Here is a 13,621-nt window from a genome sequence, read left to right on the forward strand (position 1 = left end):
ACAGGATAAGCAAGAATGGGTGACGTTGTAAGTGCCACTTTCAGGGTTTGAAATGAGTCATTACACTCGTCCGTCCAGGTCAATTTTACCCCTTTCTCACATAATTTGTTTAATGGGCGGGCTATTTTGGCAAATCCTTCCACAAATCGTCTATAATATGATGCTAGGCCTAGGAAACTGCGAACTTGCTTGACAGTTTTGGGAACTGGCCAGTTTTTAACAGATTCTACCTTTCCTGGATCAGTGCTTATACCTTCTTCTGATACAATGTGACCTAGGAATTTTGCTTTCTTTTGGAAAAAACTACATTTTGAGGGCTTGAGTTTTAGATTGGCCTCTAAAAGGCGTTCAAAAACATGGTCAAGTCGCTTGACACATTCTTCAAATGTTGATCCAGGTACTATGATGTCGTCCATATAAACTAAACATTCCTTCCATTGGAGACCCCTGAGGACATCTTCCATTAAACGCTGAAAGGTACTTGGGCTGTTACACAACCCAAATGGCATTACCGTGAATTGGTACAGGCCCTGACTGGTGGAAAAAGCTGTTTTCTCTCTGTCGGATTACAAAAGCTCCACTTGCCAAAATCCTGAATTTAAGTCCATTAAATTATACAGTTTAGAGTTGGATAAAGCCTCCAAACAGTCATCTACTCGTCCTACCGGGTAAGAATCGACTCTGGATAAGTGATTTAGGGATCTGAAGTCCACACATACTCTTGTAGTTAGATCCGGCCTTGTTATTAAGACTAGAGGTGCACTCCAGGGGCTGTTTGAGGGCTCAATAATACCACGTTCTAACATTTTTGAAACTTCTGTCCTTTCTATTTCTCTCTTACCAATTGGTAGTCTCCTGGGTGGTACTCTAACAGGACGAGCATCTCCAGTATCAATGCTGTGTTTAATTTTATCAGTTCTTCCAATGTCTTCTGGGGACCTTGAGAATACATCTTGGAATTTATTCAGGAGTTCTGCAAGAGTCGTCTTTTCTATGGGTGTCAAATGTGTGCAACTTCTTGTCAAAAGGTCTTGGAGGTGCTCTGGTACCCCATTTTCACAATTTTCTAATTGCCTGCTTGGAATTATGTTAACGCCTGCACATCTGTCTTGTCTATAATCAGGTAAGGCTACTACAGATTCACAAGTACCAAGCATGGTGTTAGGATAAAGCTTAACATCTGAATCACTGTAATTAACCACTTGGACGAACGGGTATTCATCATTAGAATTTATTATACCACTAACTACAGAGATATTTTTCTCTTCGTATAAAAGATTACAGGGTTCTATTATAGCTATGCTAGTAACATGCTCCTTGTTAGGTACATTAACAGGTAAGGTTATACTAGATTTTGATGGTACAACAACAGTATCTCTGGCTAAGACACGACAGGTCATTCTAAATTCTCCCCCTACCCAACATTTAATATCTGAATTTTCTGTTTGGAGTATATGAGATCTGTAGTCAATCTTTTTCACATGTTTAAGTAGGAAGTCTTGTCCTAAAATGGCATCAGGTGTGATATCACATACAATAAATTGGTGACGAAAGATGGCATCTCTTAAGGAAAACTCCAAATTTACCATTCCATATGTAGTTAAATTGGTCCCATTTACGTTTTGAAGACTGTAGGCATCCTGTGGACTTTCAATATTGGGGAAATTAAAACTATTGGTTTTGAAACCATTTGATAGGTATTCCTGATTTACATCTTGACTGGACTGGGAAATATCTTTATGAACTTGGTTTGATATAAGAGATACTGTAGAACCAGTATCTATCAGAAAATCTAGCTTATATCCAGAAATTGTACCATTTGTATACAATCCATTGTCCCATTGGTCTAAATGTTTTCCTACTTGTATTACTCTGTCATTAAATTCAGCATTACTCTCTCTATCCATGTCAGACCCTTCTAACTCCGTCTGGCCCCGGTCTGGTGAGCTGACGGGTAACCGTTTCCCTGGTTCTGTTGGTTATTTCCACTTCTTTGTCCTTGATAACTAGGACTGTTTTTCGCCCAGTTTGAGTTTGGTGGGGAGGCTGGATTTGGTCCAGCTTGTCTCTTGTATAAGGGGCAATTCCTATAAAAGTGGTCAGGAGAGTTGCAGGTAAAACAAGTTCTTGGGCCTCTTTGAGGGGTCTGGCTACTGTTTGAACCATGTTCTTGTCTATCTATTCTGTTAATAAGTTGCTGTAGGATTGATTCATTTTCTTTGCTTTGGACTGGTATGTCAGTATCTTGGGTGTTTAGGTAAGTCTTAGTGTCTGAAACTTGTCTTATATTTCCCCTTTTTCTATCATTAGGATCCCCCAAGAGAGCCTCATATCTCTCTATTAGGTCTACTGCTTCAGTAACTGAACGACAATCTTTATCTATACAACGACATTTCATCTCCAGGGAAATATTTTTAAACAATTGGTTAAGGGCAAGGACTTCTTGGGCCCTTGTATCTAGGTTACTGTATGCTTTTTGGGCCATTTGGCGTAAGTCATCTCCAAAATTTGCAATGGGCTCTTGAGGTTGTCTGGTTCTAGTTTCAAATCTTGAAAGCCATCTATTCTGATGTCTGGCATTTCCAAATCTCTGCTCAAGGGTTCTGACTAATAAACAATAGGATTTTTTCTCAGTACTGGTAAGGCTTATATAGAATGTCCTAGCTGGTCCCCGTAGGCTAGCAGCAAGCAAAAGAACTTTTTTCAGATTCTTTCCATCTTCCAAGGTCTGCACAGTTTTCAAAGTGTGAAATATATTCTTCCCAACTGTCCTTTCCATTGTAGGGCTCTGGTTTAATGGTAGTTCCACTTATATTTCCTCTTGGAAATCCTACCGGTATCTGGTTGTCAAAATCTGGATTGTTGCCACGGATATTTGGGTTTCTGTCTGGGAAATCTCTCTGGTTTGGTACAAGTGGGTATTCTTTACGGTACAAATTCTCGCCAACGCCTCGGTATTCGTCTCTTATCGGTACGTCACCTTGACCTGCTTCGTCGTCGTCCCCGGCGGTACCGCTACCACTCGGCCTTAGGTTCCGTCTGAACATGATTTCTCGGTCGGGAGATTCCTCTCGAGGTTTTAATAATTGGGGCGTCTCATTATCATCACATTCAAAGTCTGACATTTCTGCTGCTGCTTTATCAAAAAGATAACAAACATTATTTTGTGTTTGTTTTATAAAACTGATTACATACAGGGTTAAAATACGGTCGTTGAAACGTCCCCCTTAACTTTAATTTATAAAAAACGGTAACGGAACAACGCAAATTACGATAAAAATTAACTGGAAACGTTATTTACAAATTTATTATTTACATATTCCACCACACGTCGAAGCTAAAATAATCCCGAATTGGCTATGGGTACGATCACGGGATGTCTGGAAAAATTGACATCCCACTTCTGACACCAGTGTAACAAACCGCCGCCACAGGCCGAGTAATTGTGGAAGGGTCTGTTGACAAATTTTTAGGGCCCATTATGCTCTCGTCCGGAATATACTGCATCTGCATCTTTGATTTCCTACCTCCGAAGACGAATGGATGCCAGGCAATACACTCATTATACTCCATAGTTGGATTGTAAAATAAAGTTCTAACGTATATTATATTTATTTACATCTATATATATATATACACAAATGCAGACGCCTTAGTTAGTAATCATTTTCGGGACATTTAGGTCACTCAGTGTGGTGGGGGATAACTGCCGCTACATTACTTTCCCTTAAAAATACTTCATCTTATCATAATGAATTAAAGTATATTAACCTGCTTGGCTTTTCTGTTTGGAATTGGTCTGGTAATGATAACTTTCAAGGAGATGGTTAAGCTTACTAGTTAGGCTTGAGCTAACAAGTTATCCGCCATTTCACTGAGCAGAGCCCTATTTATACTCTTTTGAGATCCCTGAAAGCCAATCGAAAATAAGGGATCTAGCCAGGGATCCCTGAGGGCCAATGAGAACCCTGTCAGGACTGACAGGAAAATGTCCGACAAAATAGGGGCTTTACAGGAAAACCTGCACATTAAGAAATAATATACAAAATGGACATTAAAATGCCTGTCCATTAATTATCAAAGGGATGGGACTTAGTTTTAACTTTTCCTTTATTAAACTTTATAGTTAGAAGCTTAAATATTTGTAACTAGACTTGTTTCCAAGTTCTAGCAGTGCGTAGTACTAGCAGACGCCGGGAGTACTTATATTAAATTCCAGCGGTAAACTGGTTAACAATATAATTCCTATAAACTATTCTTTTACAGGTATAAACATTGAAGCTTTAATAAAATTATTAATACAATGCCTTATTTCTTACTCTTAAAGACTACTTTTTGATATTTAAGGTATAACGATACAACGACAAAAATATTTCCTACTGTGGTCACATGATCAGTAAAATGGCTCTTCACAGAGAAACGAGAAACATGGTTTTGACCGATAGTAAAATCTTAAATATTTCCTTACTTAGACACTTTCAGGACTTATAATGGGTTGAAATATAATTTCAGGTATATGAATATTTATGCCAGACACCTTACGATCTTTAAAAAATATGTTATCAAGTAAAACGAGTTTAGTAAACAAGTGGAAGGGGGCACTTGCCAAACAAAATGGAAAAAGTTAAAAGATACAAATGTTACAATATGTGCAGTTCAAATTAATGTTCATAAAGTCAATAATATTTTCTGTTGCAGGTTATCACCAAATAAAATTTATATCCATCTGTAGTTGATTTCTTTCTTCTTTTGGCATGGTAAATTCCAGGTTGTAAAAGTTATTAAATGTTATTTGTTCCAGTTATTACAATACCATGTTATGCTCATAAAATGGCTGCGCCCATAAAATCTAATGGTGTATTGTAACCTTTATCTGACCCGATAGAACCACGTTCTAAATTACCACCTTTCTTATCTATTTTAGGATTCATTACACAATTAAAATCTCCCCCCATAATTTTACAATTCTGTGTTAAAACAAATGGATATATATCATCCAAAAAAACTTTTCTCTCACCTTCATTATTAGGTGCATAAATATTTAATAATCTATACAATACATCATCAATTTTAACATCAATATATTGAAAGCGACCATCTAAGTCTCTATGATACTTTACAATAGAAAAGTTTAATGAAAAAGATATAATTATATATATTAGCTGTTCCTCTACTACGATTAGAGCCAAAATTCCAAAAACATCTATAAAAATCAAAATAATTATCTAACTGTTTTGAAATTTTTGAATTAGAAACATGTGTTTCTTGTAAAAAAAGTATATCTATATGATGCTGTAAACAAAATTCTTTTAAAGTGTATTGACACTGATAATCCAATAAACCATTTACATTTAAGGTAGCTACATTAAGAATGTTTTTATCAATTGTATTCATAGTAAGGTAAAAAAATTGAAAAATTTATTACAGACATAACATATACTAATCAGTCTATGTAAAGATATAAACACACGACACAGGTGTGATTAAAAATAGAAACAAAAATAAAACAGGTAATATTTAAATGCCTTGAAAATTTAAATGTAATTATAAGGAAGGTGAACAGAATTTTGACAACAGGTGAACAAAAAAAAGGACAATAGAAAGTGACTTTAGAAAAGTGCACTGAGGTTCTAAATGAAAACTTTAAATCCAAATGTAAAAAAGGGGGGATATAAGTAAACAAACTTAATTTCCATGAAAAAAGAAGCACATTAAACACAAAAAGTAAAAATAGGCAGAAATACAATAATTAAACAAAGTACACCTATAAATATAGGTTAAAGTCCACATATCAAATTCAAAGTCCATGGGCATAGCGACAGTCAAATCAAGGGGGGTTAAATAATATTCGTAGTCCATAGATAAAGCGTTAGTTTTTAAGATTCAAACTCAGTATAGTACCTTTTCCCAGTTCTGTTTCTTTCTCTTTCTCTTTGTTCTTTTTCTTTAGGCCATTATCTTCCTCTTTCTCTTCCGACTCGTCCCCACTGTGGCTTCTTTGCCTCTTCCTTCCTTCTCCCGTCAGGTCCGTATCCTCCACTGTAATCCCTCCTACCTCTGTAGCGCTTAAGTCCAGCGCCAGGGATTGGGAGTCTGTACTGCCCTCTGTAGTGCGCGTGTCTTGCACCAGAGGGTTCTCATCCGCTCCACCGCGCTTGTCCTGCGGGAGCCCATTCTCCGTTGTCCTCTCCTCTGTTGCCTCCGGGACCCCCGTGGCTACTACTTCTGTGGCTCCATTCTGTCCTGAAACAGCCCCTGCGTAGGAGTGCTGTCGCACTGGGGGCTGTTTCCCTCCCGATGGGCAGGTTGCTCTCTGGTGGCCAAACGAGCCACACTTCAAACACTGCGACCTTCTGCCCAACACCGTAATCAGAACGGGCCTTCCGTAAACGGTTGCCCTGTAGGGAATGTCCTGGTACTCGTCCTCGTTCACTACCATATCACCACTAATGGCCCCCGTCTGCAACTTCAGCGAGCCATACGCCTGCTCCTCATAATGGACGTGAACGTTCCTGCCTATACTCTGGAAATAGGACTTCACAAGATCTAAATTCATGTGCATTGGGAACCAATGCACACGAAATCTGACCACTCTCTTGTCAAGCCTATCGAAACGTATTTTCATACCTTCTAGACCCTCTACATTATCTCCATCGCCGATCTTCCCTGGGATGTCCTCAGTCCTGAACTTCAGGTACCACTCCTGTCCCTCTCCACACTTGTAAATGGCCTGGAGCTGCGTTACGTCGACTAAATCCGTAATCTCCTCCAAGACTCTCTCTCTGGTGTTGACCCTTCGATCGCCATAGAACCTTGCCTTTAACGTTCGTCGCATCACCTCTCTGTCATATATCTGGTTGTTGGTCATCTCTGGACCGTGGGTAATACAGCCAAAAGGCGGCTACCCCCACAGTTCGCTTCGACAATATAGTTTGGTAAGAACAGATACTACACTTTGATCTTGGCCAAAAGGCCGAGAAGCGATACTCCGAGTTTGCAAAGTCTATAATTCCTATTTCTTACTATACATTTTACGCAAATTCATAAAATCAAAGAAAAAAATACAGAAAGAGTACATATGTGCAGTGAAAAGCATTACAGAATATCTAATTCAGGCTGTTTGATGGTGTAAAGAGGGGAATCTATTTGATTTTTTCTCCCCCAAATGGGGGAGTGAGCCGATCCTGGAGGTACTGCAATACCAGGCCAACTCGTGGCAAGAGCGGTGAAAGCACCTAACATCTCACCTGGTTGCAAAAATCAGTTTAATATCGAAGTACCCACATGGGGTACGTATCAGATATTAAGCTGATAAGAACAGATACTTTTTTATATTTCAAACATTTTAATAATAATAGATACCAAATACTTATATTGACTACAATCAATAGTTAAAATCATATATCACAGATAATACGATTGTAACTCAATATTAAATAAGTCCCGAAAAAATACTGATAATTATTTACTTTAGATTTAAATCAAATTACTAAAAATAAATTTATATGAAATCTATTTTCAAAACCCCTAAATAATTACTGAAAACCCCCCTTTTAGATTAAACAACAAAGTGTTCTAAATTCCTTTTACAAATCTATATATAAACTTCCCTTTAAATAATTTACTTTTATAATTAAAACCAGTTTTCAAATACTAGTATTATATTTAAATTGAACTATAAATAAAAGTCATCCGATAAATTTTACCTTTAACAAAATCAAAATACAAAATACCTATATATTTATAAGTGATTACATTTAACATCAAAATTAATATCGTACACACACAACCCACTAAAGTCCATAATGCATTGTCATGTGTGCTACGATTAAAGTAATACCTTTAAATATTTAACTGAACTGTTTCAACTTGTAAACATTTATCATAGTCTAATCAAAATAGTTAGAGTTCGCTATCACTTTAAAACCAGTGGCCTTTTGTAACATTTCAGCATGTTTTGTTTTGTCCTTATCTTTACTTATCACTTGTTCAACGGCTACGGGATCAACTAATACTTTCTCTGTTCTTTCCTTATTATATTTAAACACTTTTGTCACTTTTTTCCCTGTTTTATCAGTAACGGACTGAAACTCGAGATAATCGGATTCAGCAACTTTTTGACTTTCATCTGGGTTTTCTTCTTCAGAAAGAAGACTTCCAGGATCTGGAGCCATATCAGACCACAGCTCAGACCCTACAGACTGTTCAACATTTTTACCAGGAACGTCCTGTGTTTCTGGAATAGACACGGCTTGTGACGGTACTTTTGACTTCTTAACGTACGGACAGTTTCTACGAATATGACCAATCTCTCTACACTTTAAACACATAGGCGGCCTACCATACACAGTAAGCAAACAGTCTTTACCACCTATAACTGTACGGTATGGCAGACTAGGAACGTCCTTTTCTGCCATTTCTAGAGCCACTTTAATGTTACCATTAGAGAACGTTACACCTTCAACACTTTCTGTCTCCCTACTACAACTTAACACAGTACCAAATTGTTCCATAAAAGATTCCACTGATCCTACTTTAATCCATATTGGCAACCAAAGTACTTTTAACTGAACTGTTTTTCTATCAGCCCTACTCACGTTTATCTTCGTGTCCAACGGTGAAAAATCCGTCTGCACCACCTTCTCCGCAATCTCGGGAGTGGTAAAACTGGTATACCATGCACCTCCAACGTCTACCTTGAAGACAGCTGTGATGTCCGTGGGATCCACTACCGTCTTCAATGTCCGGATTATCCAGGTCCTAGGGTTATCAGGAGCACCATCAGTAAAGATGAACTTCACACTGCATTCCAGGATATCTAGGTCTACTGATTCCATTTTGACAAAAAAACTTTGTAAACGTAAACTGTTCACTCGCTTTGGTCTGAGACAAAAGGCCGAGAAGCGATACTCCAAACTTTCCGAGTTTGCAAAGTCTATAATTCCTATTTCTTACTCGAACAAGGTGTTCTAATTCTAACAAAATGAACACAAATTTTGCAAATTTCTATACAAAAATCACACGAAACACGAAAGCTTGCTTTGAATCAAACACCTGGCAGTACGAAACGATTTTTGCTTGACAAAACTGGCGTGAAAATAAAAAACGGCTTGTGAAATACGGCAAGTCGGAATAAAAGCGGTAATAATATTATAAACGTATATCATACGTATTTTCTCTATGTCGAACCAAATTACATTTTCATATCGATTTCCCTTAGGTCCGATGAACGTAGTTTTTCGAGAAATTTCTTTGATTATAAATAAATTCCACGCTTTTCACAAACAGCACGGACTTTTGACTGTCTCATTTGATTGACACAAAAATTAAAGTACACATGTTTTTAAATATTTAGGAATTGACCGGTATAGCTATGTTTGAATATATTTTGGAAAGAAGAAAAAACTTACCGGCCAACTGAAGTTTCCATCGTCTGCCCTCGTTCTCAGGCTACGTCGCTATAGCAATAATTGACAATAGAAGGAGGACGGAATTCTTTTCCGACGCTTTTTCGTAACGCTAAAAATTTAGATTTTTCTTTTAAGGAGCGAGAATATAATTCGACTCGCATGTACTGTTTTATTTGTATGCACAAGCGACAACAAAAGTATTACACTATAGAAAATCAAATATTTTTAAGCGAACAGACGTAAAAAAATGTTACTTAATATTTAACATGCACGTGTGGTAGAATTAATTTACAACAATGTGTAACACTATACATTTTACGCAAATTCATAGCATAAAAATCAAAGAAAAAAATACAGAAAGAGTACATATGTGCAGTGAAAAGCATTACAGAATATCTAATTCAGGCTGTTTGATGGTGTAAAGAGGGGAATCTATTTTTCTAGTTGATTTTTTCTCCCCCAAATGGGGGAGTGAGCCGATCCTGGAGGTACTGCAATACCAGGCCAACTCGTGGCAAGAGCGGTGCAAGCACCTAACATCTCACCTAGTTGCAAAAATCAGTTTAATATCGAAGTACCCACATGGGGTACGTATCAGATATTAAGCTGATAAGAACAGATACTACACTTTGATCTTAGCCAAAAGGCCGAGAAGCGATACTCCAAACTTTCCGAGTTTGCAAAGTCTATAATTCCTATTTCTTACTCGAACAAGGTGTTCTAATTCTAACAAAATGAACACAAATTTTGCAAATTTCTATACAAAAATCACACGAAACACGAAAGCTTGCTTTGAATCAAACACCTGGCAGTACGAAACGATTTTTGCTTGACAAAACTGGCGTGAAAATAAAAAACGGCTTGTGAAATACGGCAAGTCGGAATAAAAGCGGTAATAATATTATAAACGTATATCATACGTATTTTCTCTATGTCGAACCAAATTACATTTTCATATCGATTTCCCTTAGGTCCGATGAACGTAGTTTTTCGAGAAATTTCTTTGATCATAAATAAATTCCACGCTTTTCACAAACAGCACGGACTTTTGACTGTCTCATTTGATTGACACAAAAATTAAAGTACACATGTTTTTAAATATTTAGGAATTGACCGGTATAGCTATGTTTGAATATATTTTGGAAAGAAGAAAAAACTTACCGGCCAACTGAAGTTTCCATCGTCTGCCCTCGTTCTCAGGCTACGTCGCTATAGCAATAATTGACAATAGAAGGAGGACGGAATTCTTTTCCGACGCTTTTTCGTAACGCTAAAAATTTAGATTTTTCTTTTAAGGAGCGAGAATATAATTCGACTCGCATGTACTGTTTTATTTGTATGCACAAGCGACAACAAAAGTATTACACTATAGAAAATCAAATATTTTTAAGCGAACAGACGTAAAAAAATGTTACTTAATATTTAACATGCACGTGTGGTAGAATTAATTTACAACAATGTGTAACACTATACATTTTACGCAAATTCATAGCATAAAAATCAAAGAAAAAAATACAGAAAGAGTACATATGTGCAGTGAAAAGCATTACAGAATATCTAATTCAGGCTGTTTGATGGTGTAAAGAGGGGAATCTATTTTTCTAGTTGATTTTTTCTCCCCCAAATGGGGGAGTGAGCCGATCCTGGAGGTACTGCAATACCAGGCCAACTCGTGGCAAGAGCGGTGCAAGCACCTAACATCTCACCTAGTTGCAAAAATCAGTTTAATATCGAAGTACCCACATGGGGTACGTATCAGATATTAAGCTGATAAGAACAGATACTACACTTTGATCTTAGCCAAAAGGCCGAGAAGCGATACTCCAAACTTTCCGAGTTTGCAAAGTCTATAATTCCTATTTCTTACTCGAACAAGGTGTTCTAATTCTAACAAAATGAACACAAATTTTGCAAATTTCTATACAAAAATCACACGAAACACGAAAGCTTGCTTTGAATCAAACACCTGGCAGTACGAAACGATTTTTGCTTGACAAAACTGGCGTGAAAATAAAAAACGGCTTGTGAAATACGGCAAGTCGGAATAAAAGCGGTAATAATATTATAAACGTATATCATACGTATTTTCTCTATGTCGAACCAAATTACATTTTCATATCGATTTCCCTTAGGTCCGATGAACGTAGTTTTTCGAGAAATTTCTTTGATCATAAATAAATTCCACGCTTTTCACAAACAGCACGGACTTTTGACTGTCTCATTTGATTGACACAAAAATTAAAGTACACATGTTTTTAAATATTTAGGAATTGACCGGTATAGCTATGTTTGAATATATTTTGGAAAGAAGAAAAAACTTACCGGCCAACTGAAGTTTCCATCGTCTGCCCTCGTTCTCAGGCTACGTCGCTATAGCAATAATTGACAATAGAAGGAGGACGGAATTCTTTTCCGACGCTTTTTCGTAACGCTAAAAATTTAGATTTTTCTTTTAAGGAGCGAGAATATAATTCGACTCGCATGTACTGTTTTATTTGTATGCACAAGCGACAACAAAAGTATTACACTATAGAAAATCAAATATTTTTAAGCGAACAGACGTAAAAAAATGTTACTTAATATTTAACATGCACGTGTGGTAGAATTAATTTACAACAATGTGTAACACTATACATTTTACGCAAATTCATAGCATAAAAATCAAAGAAAAAAATACAGAAAGAGTACATATGTGCAGTGAAAAGCATTACAGAATATCTAATTCAGGCTGTTTGATGGTGTAAAGAGGGGAATCTATTTTTCTAGTTGATTTTTTCTCCCCCAAATGGGGGAGTGAGCCGATCCTGGAGGTACTGCAATACCAGGCCAACTCGTGGCAAGAGCGGTGCAAGCACCTAACATCTCACCTAGTTGCAAAAATCAGTTTAATATCGAAGTACCCACATGGGGTACGTATCAGATATTAAGCTGATAAGAACAGATACTACACTTTGATCTTAGCCAAAAGGCCGAGAAGCGATACTCCAAACTTTCCGAGTTTGCAAAGTCTATAATTCCTATTTCTTACTCGAACAAGGTGTTCTAATTCTAACAAAATGAACACAAATTTTGCAAATTTCTATACAAAAATCACACGAAACACGAAAGCTTGCTTTGAATCAAACACCTGGCAGTACGAAACGATTTTTGCTTGACAAAACTGGCGTGAAAATAAAAAACGGCTTGTGAAATACGGCAAGTCGGAATAAAAGCGGTAATAATATTATAAACGTATATCATACGTATTTTCTCTATGTCGAACCAAATTACATTTTCATATCGATTTCCCTTAGGTCCGATGAACGTAGTTTTTCGAGAAATTTCTTTGATCATAAATAAATTCCACGCTTTTCACAAACAGCACGGACTTTTGACTGTCTCATTTGATTGACACAAAAATTAAAGTACACATGTTTTTAAATATTTAGGAATTGACCGGTATAGCTATGTTTGAATATATTTTGGAAAGAAGAAAAAACTTACCGGCCAACTGAAGTTTCCATCGTCTGCCCTCGTTCTCAGGCTACGTCGCTATAGCAATAATTGACAATAGAAGGAGGACGGAATTCTTTTCCGACGCTTTTTCGTAACGCTAAAAATTTAGATTTTTCTTTTAAGGAGCGAGAATATAATTCGACTCGCATGTACTGTTTTATTTGTATGCACAAGCGACAACAAAAGTATTACACTATAGAAAATCAAATATTTTTAAGCGAACAGACGTAAAAAAATGTTACTTAATATTTAACATGCACGTGTGGTAGAATTAATTTACAACAATGTGTAACACTATACATTTTACGCAAATTCATAGCATAAAAATCAAAGAAAAAAATACAGAAAGAGTACATATGTGCAGTGAAAAGCATTACAGAATATCTAATTCAGGCTGTTTGATGGTGTAAAGAGGGGAATCTATTTTTCTAGTTGATTTTTTCTCCCCCAAATGGGGGAGTGAGCCGATCCTGGAGGTACTGCAATACCAGGCCAACTCGTGGCAAGAGCGGTGCAAGCACCTAACATCTCACCTAGTTGCAAAAATCAGTTTAATATCGAAGTACCCACATGGGGTACGTATCAGATATTAAGCTGATAAGAACAGATACTACACTTTGATCTTAGCCAAAAGGCCGAGAAGCGATACTCCAAACTTTCCGAGTTTGCAAAGTCTATAATTCCTATTTCTTACTCGAACAAGGTGTTCTAATTCT

At 36.9% G+C, this 13,621-nt stretch overlaps 5 non-coding genes and 1 pseudogene across 5 annotated transcripts; all 6 read right to left on the minus strand.

Moving 5' to 3' along the window:
• Window positions 1-6,858: 6,858 nt before the first annotated feature.
• Window positions 6,859-6,985, minus strand: LOC127707032 (U2 spliceosomal RNA; annotated as a pseudogene).
• A 183-nt stretch (window positions 6,986-7,168) lies between these two features.
• On the minus strand, window positions 7,169-7,356 carry LOC127707029 (U2 spliceosomal RNA). Its single transcript, XR_007984714.1, has one exon. It is a non-coding gene; the product is annotated as a U2 spliceosomal RNA (small nuclear RNA).
• Window positions 7,357-9,876: 2,520 nt separating this feature from the next.
• On the minus strand, window positions 9,877-10,069 carry LOC127707008 (U2 spliceosomal RNA). The gene has a single exon (XR_007984693.1). It is a non-coding gene; the product is annotated as a U2 spliceosomal RNA (small nuclear RNA).
• A 968-nt stretch (window positions 10,070-11,037) lies between these two features.
• On the minus strand, window positions 11,038-11,230 carry LOC127707019 (U2 spliceosomal RNA). The gene has a single exon (XR_007984704.1). It is a non-coding gene; the product is annotated as a U2 spliceosomal RNA (small nuclear RNA).
• Window positions 11,231-12,198: 968 nt separating this feature from the next.
• On the minus strand, window positions 12,199-12,391 carry LOC127707030 (U2 spliceosomal RNA). Its single transcript, XR_007984715.1, has one exon. It is a non-coding gene; the product is annotated as a U2 spliceosomal RNA (small nuclear RNA).
• A 968-nt stretch (window positions 12,392-13,359) lies between these two features.
• LOC127707041 (U2 spliceosomal RNA) lies at window positions 13,360-13,552 on the minus strand. Its single transcript, XR_007984722.1, has one exon. It is a non-coding gene; the product is annotated as a U2 spliceosomal RNA (small nuclear RNA).
• Window positions 13,553-13,621: the final 69 nt, after the last annotated feature.

Source organism: Mytilus californianus, unplaced genomic scaffold, assembly GCF_021869535.1.
Source record: "Mytilus californianus isolate M0D057914Y unplaced genomic scaffold, xbMytCali1.0.p SCAF_6, whole genome shotgun sequence".
NCBI classification, from domain to species: Eukaryota; Metazoa; Mollusca; class Bivalvia; order Mytilida; family Mytilidae; genus Mytilus; species Mytilus californianus.